Source organism: Eriocheir sinensis, chromosome 13 (genome assembly GCF_024679095.1).
Source record: "Eriocheir sinensis breed Jianghai 21 chromosome 13, ASM2467909v1, whole genome shotgun sequence".
Taxonomy (NCBI): Eukaryota; Metazoa; Arthropoda; class Malacostraca; order Decapoda; family Varunidae; genus Eriocheir; species Eriocheir sinensis.
The window spans coordinates 22036055-22048554 of record NC_066521.1 but is presented as its reverse complement, the minus strand read 5'-3'; the positions used below and the strand labels follow the sequence as shown (position 1 = coordinate 22048554).

General features: G+C 45.8%; 1 protein-coding gene across 1 annotated transcript in view; it reads right to left on the bottom strand.

Moving 5' to 3' along the window:
• LOC126997821 (dorsal root ganglia homeobox protein-like) overlaps positions 1–12500 on the bottom strand; it is a 61027-nt gene that overhangs the window by 24713 nt on the left and 23814 nt on the right. The gene's annotated exons all lie outside the window — the stretch shown is intronic.

Genomic DNA, 12500 nt, shown 5'->3' with positions numbered 1-12500 from the left:
CTCTCTCTCTCTCTCTCTCTCTCTCTCTCTCTCTCTCTCTCTCTCTCTCATAAAGGTCTTCTAAGGTCTTATTTTGGTCTTTTTTGGTCTTACAAGGAAAGGACGACCGACTTTTTTCTCTCTCTCTCTCTCTCTCTCTCTCTCTCTCTCTCTCTCTCTCTCTCTCTCTCTCTCTCTCTCTCTCTCTCTCTCTCTCTCTCTCTCTCTCTCTCTCTCTCTCTCTCTCTCTCTGCTGTTTATTAGTTTATGTGGATGTGTTTTTCGTTTTTACGGGAGAGGGAGAGAGAGAGGGAGAGGGGGAGAGAGAGAGTGACGTGAAGTTGGAGGCGAAGAAGAATGGAAAAACTGAGAAGGAAGGGAGGAAAGAAAGATGCTGCAAGGGAGAGGAAGAGAGAAGGAATGGGAGGAAGCTGGGAGAGAGTGGAATATAGGAAAGATAAGACAAACGAAAGGGATGCTGTGAGAAACGAGGAGAATGGGAAGAAAGAGAAGGATATGAACGTGAAAAAGAGAAAGAAATTATAAAAGAGAGGTGGGAAAAAGAAAAAAAATGACAGGAAAGGAAGGTTGAAGGAATGAAGGGAGAAAAGGAGGGAAAATAAGAGCGAGGGATGCTGTAAAAAAAAGTGAGGTGGGAAAAAAAATGACAGGAAAGGAAGGTTGAAGGAATGAAGGGAGAAAAGGAAGGAAAATAAGAGCGAGGGATGCTGTGAGAGAAAAGGAGAATGGGAAGAAAGAGAAGGATGTGAACGAGGAAAAGAGAAAGACTATTATAGAAAAGAGAGGTGAGAAAAAGAAAGCAATAACAGGAAAGGAAAGTTGAAGGAATGAAGGGAGAAGGAAAAAGAAGCGAGGGATGCTGTGAAAAAGTGAAAGTGTAGCAAGTGAAGGAAGGACAGGTAGAGTAGAACAGCTCCAAGCACTCTAGGTAAGCCTCAGGTGTGCACAGGTGTCGCGTTATCACGGGGCTCCCACAGGTGTTAGCCAGGTGAGTGTTACACACACACACACACACACACACACACACACACACACACACACACACACACACACACACACACACACACACACACACACACACACACACACACACACACACACACACCTTTGCACTCATAAACTCTTATCTGATTTCGCTCTCATTTTCTCTCCCTCCCTCCCTCATTCACACAAGGAGGAGGAAGATGAGGAAGAAGAAGAAGAATAGGAAGAAAAAGAAGATGGCGAGGAGAAAGAGAATACTAAAAGGAACAAAAGAAAAAAAGAGAAATAGAAGAGAAAAAGGAAGACACACGCACACACACACACACACACACACACACACACACACACACACACACACACACACACACACACACACACACACACACACACACACACACACACACACACGAGCATCACCTTCCATCACTAACAACTCTCCCACACAATTATCCCTCCCCACAATAGCCGTAGGGGGTGTCCACAAGGGCTTAACTCCCCTCCTGCATCACGGGCGCCACTGTAAACGACCACGGGTGAGGTTTTCGACCCTAACGCCGCCTTGTGGGTTAAGCTCCTTTTGTCCCGAGGCGAGACCAGTCCGGTAATAATGGCGAACAAGACACAAAGACAAGTTGGAGATCAAAGAATATATTACCAGTTTACAGAGGGAGGGAGGGAGTGGGAGGGGGAGAGGGAGGGTAGATAGGAAGCCGAGGAATATAAAGTAAGGGAGGGAGAGATGGAGGGAAGGAGTGATGGAGAGAGGCTGCTGGAGGAGGAGGAGGAGGAGGACGAGGAGGAGGACTAGTAGGAAGAGGAAGAAGAAGAAGAAGAAGAACGAAAGGATAAGAAGAACAAGAAGTCGGAAAACAATAAAAGGAGGAGGAGGAGGAGGAGGAGGAGGAGAGGGACAAAGGAGAAGAGGAAGAAGCATGAGAAGGAGGAGGAGAGGAAGAAGAACAAGAGCAAGAACAAGAAGAACAAGAACCATAAGGAAACAAGAAGAAGAAGAAGAAGAAGAAGAAGAAGAAGAAGAGGAAGAAGAAGAAAATCAGAAGGAGGAGGAGGAAGAGGAGGAGGACGAGAGAAAGGCATGTTACTTCTTCTACAGCTAATAACAGATATCATAGAGACAGTCACACAAACGCTTTAACACAAGAAAATTAATACGATCAAAGACGCAGACTCATCCGTAAGCAAACAGATAGCAATTAGATTAAGATTAAGGAAGGACGGAAGATGAGGACGGAGACTAATGTAAAGAGAGAGAAAGAGATGACTTCGAGGAACGAGAATTATGAAGGCAAAGCGAGATATAGAGACGAAGAAAAGGAAAATAAGATAATGAAAAAAAATGGAGGCAGAAAAAAGGAAGAAAAAAACAAACAAGAAAAGACAGTTTGACGATAAGAAAAAGGGAGATATGGAGACGTAAAAATAAGGAAAAAGATAATGAAAAAAATGTAGCCAGGAAAAAGGAAAAAAAATACAAGAAGAAACAGTTTGACAAAAAGAAAAAGTTAAAAAGACGGAATAAAGGGAAAAGAGGAAAACAAAAGAGCAATACTAAGGAGAAAAGTAGGAAAAGGAAGAAGGAGGCTGAGAAAGATGGGAAGGAAGGACGAGGGGGAACACTACACATGAATTATCGGTCTCTCAGGAAGCTTAGGGCGCGGTAAATCGTGTTCCCAGGTAGAGGCCTCAGGTGACCCTCGTGTTTATTGGACGGCGCGGGGGACCGAAGTGTTTATGTCCAGGTGTCAAAACGTAAAGATATACAGAGTCAGTAAGAGGATGCGACGAAGATGAACCCCGAGGCAACGCTCAGATATAGCGCATGCCCCCCATTTTACCCTTAATAGTGTTTCCAGGTACCATCCATAGTGTCCCACAGAGGATTTAGCGGCGAAGAAGAGAAAGAGTGAATAAAAATGTACAGTATTGGTAGTCCTTGGTTCAGATGGTGTCCACAGGTAGAATTCTCAGGTAATCGATGTCCCTCTCTTCCACCAATTATATCAGCAGGTGAATCTAGCGTCTCCAGGTGTAAGTATCTTTAATTTAGTTTCCCCAAGTGACAAGTGTCCCTAAGTCATGAGTCTCCCCAAGTAGGATCCCGTTAAAGACATGCTCGTACTACATCCACTAATCAAATCACCAGGTATCACTAGTGTCCCAGGTACCAGTGTCCTCAATTTAGTGTCCCCGGGTAGCCAGTGTCCCTAAATAAGTTTCCCCAGGTAGGATTCTCAGGTAACCAATGTCCCTCTCTACCACTAATCAAATCACCAGGTATCACTAGTGTCCCAGGTACCAGTGTCCTCAATTTAGTGTCCCCGGGTAACCAGTGTCCCTAAATAAGCTTCCCCAGGTAGGATTCAGTGTCCCAGGTACCAGTGAAGTGCAGTATCTGAGGTCAGATAGTGAGGTGGCTCCCAGGTGGTCAGTGTCCGAACTGGGGTGAGCACAGGGCGGGGACTCGAACTGGGGTGAGCAATTAGTTCCGGTAAACCAATTTGCATGCATCTGTAGCAGGGTTGCCAGCGAGCCGCCCGGGGTTGCCATCCACACAATGAAATTAAATAGCTACCCACGAGCCTTATTTTTTTATTTCTATTTTTTTTTTCACACTCTAATTCCCGGCGGACATTTATACGTGGATTTACATTACTTTGCATGATGAGAAGGGAAGGATGGGTGGTGATGGTGGTGATAGTGGTGGTGGTGGTGATGATATACTGTTGATGGTGTTAGTGGTGGTGATGGTGGTGATGATGACAGTTGTGGTGGTGATGATGGTGGTGATTTTAGTATTGCTTTGTTATGGATATTGTCACCTCTTCTACTACTACTACTACTACTACTACTACTACTACTACTACTACTACTACTACTACTACTACTACTACTACTACTACTGATCATGTTGTTTTTGTATTTGTTTTTATTACTATCGTTGTATTTCCATTTTTAATTTATTTCTTTGGTCGTGTTTTTCATATTTATCATCATATTATTTGTCTTTTCGTGCTATTTCATCTTCCTTCCGTCCTTCCTCCTCCTCTTCCTTTTACTTTTTTCCTTCTCCTCTCTCTTCTTCTCCTCCTCCTCCTCCTCGTCTCCCTTATCCAGCCCGGCCCTGATCTGTTTCCATTTGGCGGAGTTCGTGTTTGCCGTCTCGTGATTGGCGGTCAGGCGGGCGGCATCTGGACCAACCCGGGCTTGCCTCGCGCTAACAATGGTAACGAGTAATTTGCTCGATAACGGCCTTGTTTGGATTGTTAATGGGATGTCGTGATGACAATGGAGGCAGCCAATGGACCGGACAATAACTCTGTTTGCCCGGGTTGTGTTCCGATGTCCCCGCTCTGTTTGTTTGGTTCCGACCGCTCGCTTCCTCGCTCCCTCGATCTAGGCTCTCTCTCAGGCAGGTTGGACGTCTTCTCTGCTCCTCCTCCTCCTCCTACCGCTGCTCCTACCCCTCCCTCCTCCTCCTCCTCCTCCACCACTAGCCCCGGCCTTTCTATCACTGCTGTTCCCTTTTCCTCCTCTCCCTCCTGTTCTCCCTCCTCTTCTCCCTCCTCCTCCTCCTGACATCCATCTCAGCTTCACTCCTCCTCCTCATTCGTAGCCTCTGTACCCTGATTCATGTCCTTCTGTGTGTGTGTGTGTAGTTCACCCACGGCCTGATCACCAGCTGGACTCGTCATCACCAGCAAGTACCCTCCCGACCCAAGCAAGCTCCTTATAGTCGATCTTTGGGTACTGCCGGGACCTATATATACCACACTCCCCATCCTCCTTGATCAAGATGGGGAGGAGAGGAAGTGGGGAGAGCAGGAGTAAATAAAAATGAATCTATAGTTGCGTAATAACCTGTATCACAAGAGAGAGAGAGAGAGAGAGAGAGAGAGAGACACAAAAAAAGACACACACACAAACACAGACAGAGAAAGAAACATAAATAGATAGATAAATAGAGAGAGATACATAGATAGATACAGAAATATAGAGAGAGAGCAGGAACGAGAGACAGAGACAGAGACAGAAAAACAGACACTCACTCAGACAGACACACAGGGACAAAAACAGAGAACGAGAGAGACAGCAGAGGCCAGGGACAGCGGATGACAAGCGGCGCCACATAACGAGACGTGTGATGCGCAAATAAACGGATAATTGAACCGAGATGAGGAAATAATCGCCGAAAATAAGTGTTTCGGCGTCAACGGGGCCAAAATCTGGACCCGGGAGAGAGAGAGAGAGAGAGAGAGATGGTTACTGTCGTGGTGATGGTGGTGGTGGTGATGATTATAAAAGACGTATGGTGTTGTGGTATTGAGGATGGTGGTGATGATGATGATGCTGATGGTGATGATGGTGATGATGGTGGTGGTAGTGATGATCATAGGAGTGGTGTTAGTGTATGAAAAGAGCACATCACCACCATCACCACTGACAACAACAACAACAACAACAACAACAACAACAACAACAACAACAACAACAAAACCAATACTAAAATAATTCCACACACACATACACTCCCTTCCTCTCCCTCTCCCGTTCCCTCTCCCTCTTCCTTCTCCCTTCCCCTCTCCTCCCTTTCTCTCCCTCCTTCCCTCTCTCTTCCCTTCCCTATCCCCCATCCTCTCCTTCTCACCCCCTCTCTCTCTTCCCCTCACTCCCTTATTCCTGCTCCTCCTCCCTCTCTCCCTCTCCCTCTCTCCTCTTCCCTCTTCACTCTCCCTCCCATTCTCCTTCCCTCTCTCTCCCATCCTCTTCCTCTCTCCCCTCACTCCTGCTTCCTCTCTCCTTCCTCCTCTTTCTTTCCCTCTCTCTTTCCCCCTCTCTCATCCCTTCCCTATCCCCATCTATCTCCCTCTCACTCTCCGTCTGCCCCGTCATCTCCCCCTCTTTCCTTCTCTCTCCCTCCCTGCTCCCTTCCTCCTCGTCTCCCCTCTTCCTCCGTCTCCCCTCTCGCACCAGACGCACCAGAGGGCAGGACAAACAAGCCAATTAAGCCATTACCCAGCAATGACCATTAACCAGCCCATCAGCGCGGCGCTACAGCCTCGTCGCCTCGCCGTTCCGCCTCCTCAGTCCACACTTTATTAACCTCCCGCCCCTATCAGGTCAATGGGGAGGTGCTGTTGGGCCTGTCTGTCTGTCTGTCTGTCTGTCTATTTGTCTTTTTCTGTTTCGGATTGTTTTTTTTCTTTGTGTCTGTTTGTCTGTTTTTTTTCTGTCTGTGTGTGTATTTCTGTTTCCGTTTCTGTCTCTCTCTCTCTCTCTCTCTCTCTCTCTCTCTCTCTCTCTCTCTCTCTCTCTCTCTCTCTCTCTCTCTCTCTCTCTCTCTCTCTCTCTCTCTCTCTCTCTCTCTCTCTCTCTCTCTCTCTCTCTCTCTCTCTCTCTCTCTCTCTCTCTCTCTCTCTCTCTCTCTCTCTCTCTGACCCTCTCTCTCTCTCTCTCTCTCTAGAGAGAGAGAGAAGAGGAAACCGATAGTTCATTATTAGGTAAAGCTGGATTGATATTCTCTCTCTCTCTCTCTCTCTCTCTCTCTCTCTCTCTCTCTCTCTCTCTCTCTCTCTCTCTCTCTCTCTCTCTCTCTCTCTCTCTCTCTCTAAGTTATCGCAATCGCGTTATTAGGCAGCTTATTCGTTAATCTGTATATTCATTGCTTTATACATTTATTCATAGACACGTATACATATATTTATTCGCATTATTGTTATTCTTTTTGTTTGTGTTCGTTATTGGAGATTAGCGAAATACGTAACTCCGCGATGTGTGTGTGTGTGTGTGTGTGTGTGTGTGTGTGTGTGTGTGTGTGTGTGTGTGTGTGTGTGAGATTCTTTGTTGAGTCAATGTTCGTATCTTCTGAGTCTTCGCTGTGTGTGTGAGTATTCGTTCTATGTGTTCGTTGTATATGTGTCCGTTGTTGTAGCTTATGTAAGTTCGTTGTATGTGTGTTCGTTGTAGCAGTGAATTGTGTCGTTGTTTTTAAGTCTGTCCTTCTTCGAATACCTGTTTTGTATCTATATATTTTTTACATTCTGTCCATAGCACCGGTTGGCTCTTTATATGGGCATGATGGACGGCCCCAACTCGATAGTGGAGCAGGCGAATCTTATTTATAGTTGCCGCCGTGGTATGACCCTTGCTTGGCCCGTTCTACCCTCCGGTGCTCCACTTGACTAGAGTCTCTGAACGTCTGTCTGGCTGTCCCTCTGTTTACACGTGGCAATGAATCATGAAATCATATCAAACACCCCATCGCGTTCACTCCCTCCCTCCTTCTCTCCCTCTCCCTCCCTCTCTCTCTCTTCCTCTCTTCCTTCGTTTTCTTCTCTTTTCCACATAACTTTCTCTCCCCTTCCATCTCCTTCCTCTCATCTCTTTTCTTCTGTCTCATTCTCCCTTCTACTAACCTTCTTTTCATTGCTTCCTTTCCCTCCTTTCTATCTCTCTAACTTCCTTCCTTTCCTCCCTCCCTCCCCTACACCCCTTCCTTCCTTCCCCTTCTCTATCCTTACATTCCCATACTTTCTCCCTTCCATCACCACCACCACCACCACCACTACGATTCCTCTTCCCTCCTTCCTCCTTTCTCTTCTTTCTTTTCTTCCTCTTCATCTCTCTAACGTAATTCCCTTCCTCCCTCCCTCCCCTACACCCCTTCCTTCCTTCCCCTTCTCTATCCTTACATTCCCATACTGTCTCCCTTCCATCACCACCACCACCGCCACCACTACGATTCCTTTTCCCTCCTTCCTCCTATCCCTTCTTCCTCTCCTTCCTCTACATCTCTCTAACTTCCTTCCTTTCCTCCTTCCCTCCTCTACACCTCCCCTTCCTTCCCCTACTTACCCACCCTTACATTCCCATACCTTCTCCTCCCTCCACAACCACCACCACCACCAACACCACCACCACCACCACCACCACCGCCACCACCGCTACTTGATTCAGATTTTACCGGTTCGTCCAAACATAGATTAACATATATAATGGCTAACGATAATTGCAGGTGCGTTATTGTATCGAGAGAGAGAGAGAGAGAGAGAGAGAGAGAGAGAGAGAGATTATCGAGTTAGCAAGGGTCATTTATAGCCATTTTTCAGGAAGTTCAAGAGGCATTGTGATCATCGAGGGCCATTGCCTGCTTGCCATGTCCCTCCTGCAACAGACAGACAGCTTTAAGAGAGACAGACAGACAGACAGACAGACAGGGAAACAGACAGAAACAAGACAAATGGACAGAGAGAAAGACAGACAGACAGAGATACAGAGAAATAGATCTACACACATACATACAGAGAGACAGATAGACACAGAAAGACAGACAGACAAAGAGACAGATACAGGGAAACAGATACACATAAATACATACACAGACAGACAAACATACAGACAGACAGACAGAAACAGACTAAGCAAAGATACATATTTCCTGTTATACCAAAAGCTGAAATTGAGGAAGGACTGACTGAAAGAGAGAAAGAGAAACAGAGAGAGAGAGAGAGAGGCCGGGGAGGGGGGGGGGGGGTAACGTAGGTCCGCGTTGGGCACGATTTAATTCAATTCGTAACCAATTATTCGCGGTGCGGGATACGCCTATTTTCAACACTCTGTCATCAATACAATGATTGGCCTAATTTGTGGCCAGCGCAGGAAACAAAGGCGTAAGGCTCCCTCGCTCTCTCCCTCTCCCTCTCTCTCTCTTCCTTCTTCCCTCTCTCTACCTCAATCCCTCCCTCTCTCTCTCTCTCTCTCCCTCAACCTCGATCCTCTCCTCAGCATCCTCTTCCATTCTTCTCTCAAGTGTTACATCTCCATCAACTCTTTTTTTTCTCTCTCTCTCTCTCTCTCTCTCTCTCTCTCTCTCTCTCTCTCTCTCTCTCTCTCTCTCTCTCTCTCTCTCTCTCTCTCTCTCTCTCTCTCTCTCTCTCTCTCTCTCTCTCTCTTCCATTCTTCTCTTTTTCGTTCCACATGACTCCTCTCCACTGTCACATCTCCATCAACTTTTTTTTCTCTCTCTGTCCCTCCTTCTCTCCTCTCTCCTCTCTCTCTCTTCTCCACTTCCCCTCCTCCGTTCCACATTACTTCTCTCCTCCATTCTCGTGTCTCCTTTTTCAATTCTTTCTCTCTCATTCTCATTTTCCCTCCTAATTTTTTTTTGTTTTTTTGTTTTTTTGTCTCTTCCTCTTTACACCTATTTCTCCTTCCCTCCACTCTTTTCCACCTCTCCATTCTCTTCTCCACCCCTCCATTGCCTCTCCACCTCTCCACCTATCCCTCTCTCGCTTCCTCCCTTCCTCCTTCCATCCATCCACCCTCTTCCACCTCTCTCCCCTTCCCTTCCTTCATCCCTCCCTCTCCACTACCGCTCCATTCCTCCATCTCTCCACTTCTAAACTCCCTTAACCTTACCCTCTCCTGCTACCTCCCTCCCTCCTTCTTACACCTCTCTCTCCTTCTCTCCCTCTCTCCCTCCCTCTCTCTCTCCCTCCCTCTCTCAGTAATTAAGGCAATGAACGTAATAAAAAAAGGAATAAAACGAGAATGAGAGAAAAAAAATATATATCTCGCTTAGGATTAGAGAGAGAGAGAGAGAGAGAGAGAGAGAGAGAGAGAGAGAGGAGGAAAAAAGTGATTCTTGTTCTAATTGTGCTTCTTTGTTATTTTTTTCTTTCCTTCCTCGAGATCAAACGTGACAGGCGGATGTGTGTGAGTGAGTGAGGTGACCGGGGGGGGGGGGGGTTGGAATGGGGGGAGGGAGGGGGAAGAGAGGGAGAAAGAGAAGGGGGGGGGGAGACGAGAGAGAGAGAGAGAGAGAGTGAGAGTGAGAGTGAGAGAGAGAGAGAAAGAGATTGGAATGAATGAAAAAAAGAAATTAGTTTATGAAAAAAAAGTATGTATGAGAAATTGAAAGTCTTGTAAAAATAACACTAAAAAGAAACAGTTAACTAATTTATAATAACAAATGATGAGGTAATAATAATAATAATAATAATAATAATAATAATAATAATAATAATAATAATAATAATAATAATAATAATAATAATAACGTGTTCCCTTCTTCATTTCCCTTCCTCTTCCTCCTTCTTCACCCTCCTCTTCTTCTCCCTTCCCTATTCCCCTTTCCTTCTTCTACCTCTCCTCCTCCAACTCCCTCTTTCCACTTTTTATCTATACCATGTTCTTGCCCCTCCTTCCTCCTCCTCCTCCTCCTCCTCCTCCTTCTTTTCTTTACCGTTTCATATTCTTATTATGTTGTTATCTATTATGCGGTTATTTTTGTGTTCATTACTATTATTATTATTATTATTATTATTATTATTATTATTATTATTATTATTATTATTATTATTATTATTATTATTATTATTATTATTATTATTATTATTATTATTATTATTATTATTATTATTATTATTCCTTTCCTGGTCCTTCATTCTCCCTTTTTTTCTCTCCTTCCTTGTTCTTTTCTCTTCCTCTTCCCGTTTCTGTCCTCTCCCTCCCTCCTTTCCTTCCCCCTCCTCCTTCTTTTCTCCCCTTTTCCTCCTCCCCTTCCCATTCCCGTTCCCTTCTCTCCCCTTCCCCTTCCTCTTCCTCTGCCGTTCTCCCTTCTCCTTCCTCTTTTTGTTCGCTCATCCCGTGTCGCTCCTCTCCCCTCCTTCTCTTCCTCCTCACCCCTTCCCCTTCCTCTTCCTCCCCCTCCTCCCCTTCCTCTGCCGGCTACTGTTTCCCTGAGGCATGAGTGGATAACCGCATTACAGCTCATAAAGTCTCTCTCTCTCTCTCTCTCTCTCTCTCTCTCTCTCTCTCTCTCTCTCTCTCTCTCTCTCTCTCTCTCTCTCTCTCTCTCTCTCTCTCTCTCCACAATAACAAACAAATACCCTCCATTTCCTCCCTCCCTCCCCTTTCCTCACCACCACCAACACCGCCACCACCACCACCACCACCACCATCAACACCAAAACCCCTTCAACTCCCTTTCCTCCCTACCTCACATTCCCTTCACCACCACCACCACCACCATCAACACCAGCTCGAGTCAACCAATTTTCCAGAAGGTTGCTTAGTTCACAGGAGGGAGGGAGAGAGGGAGGGAGGGAGGGTGGGTGGAGGGGCGGTCTCTTCAGGACAAAGGAACAAATGGTCTGGTTGGAGGGGTGGAGGGAGGGATCATATGGTTCTCTCTCTCTCTCTCTCTCTCTCTCTCTCTCTCTCTCTCTCTCTCTCTCTCTCTCTCTCTCTCTCTCTCTCTCTCTCTCTCTCTCTCTCTCTCTCTCTCTCTGTGTGTGTATTATTGTTTTGATTTCTTTTATTATTATTATTATCATTATTATTTTTACTACTACTACTACTACTACTACTACTACTACTACTACTACTACTAAATGTCATCTATATTAATTTTTTTCTTTATTCATATTCTTATCCTTATTCTCCTTGCCTTTTCTTCTTCTTCTTCTTCTTCTTCTTTTTCCATGTCTTCTCTTTCCTATACCATATTTTCTTCCCTCTTTTCTCCATGTTTTCCCTTTTCCCTTTTTCTTCCTCTCTTGTCCTTTTTCTCTCCCGCCTTACCCCTCCCTCCTTCCCTCCCTTCTCTCCCTCCCTCTCTTTCCTTAGGGGGTGACAAGTGAAGTGGAGACGGTCAAGAGTGTTTCATAGTGTTGGTCACGTGTCTCTCCCTCCCTCCCTCCCTTTCTCTCCCTTCCCTCCCTCCCTTCCTTCCCTCCCTTCCTTCCTCTCCATCGCACGTGGCCGCTCTCTCACTCCCTCAGTATGTTCTTCCGCCCCTCCATCTCTCCCTCCCTTCCTTTCCCTCCCCACCTTCATTCTTCCTCCTCCTCTCCCTTTTTCTCTCTCCCTTTTCTCTCCCTCGTTTGGTTCTCACGTCCACTTGTTTTCCCTTTGTTTGCATTCTCTTGGTATCAGTTTATCAGTAAATATTCACTCCTCTTCACTACTACTACTACTACTACTACTACTACTACTACTACTACTACTACTACTATTACTACTACTACCACAACAACAACAACAACAACAACAACTACTACTACTACTACTACTACTACTACTACTACTACTACTACTACTACTACTACTACTACTACTACTACCATTCTACGATCACTACCACTACTATAACGACTACCATAAGCTTTCAATAACCTTCCACTATCACCACCACCACCACCACTATCCTCACCACCACCGTCACCACTACTACTACCACTGAAACTAACCAACACTCTTCAACCACCACCACCACCACCTCCACCACCGCCCCGTAATCTAATAAGGGTGACAGAGGGACTCACAAAATTAGTCTGAAGCTACGAAACGTTCAAGTGTATTGGAAGTGACTAGTGGAGAGTTTATGAGACGAGGAGGAAGAGGAGGAGGAAGAGGAGGAGGAGGAGGAGGAGGAGGAGGAGGAGAAGAGGAGGAGGGATGGTGTGTTCAGAGGGAAACAAAGGAAAAGATGGAAAAGT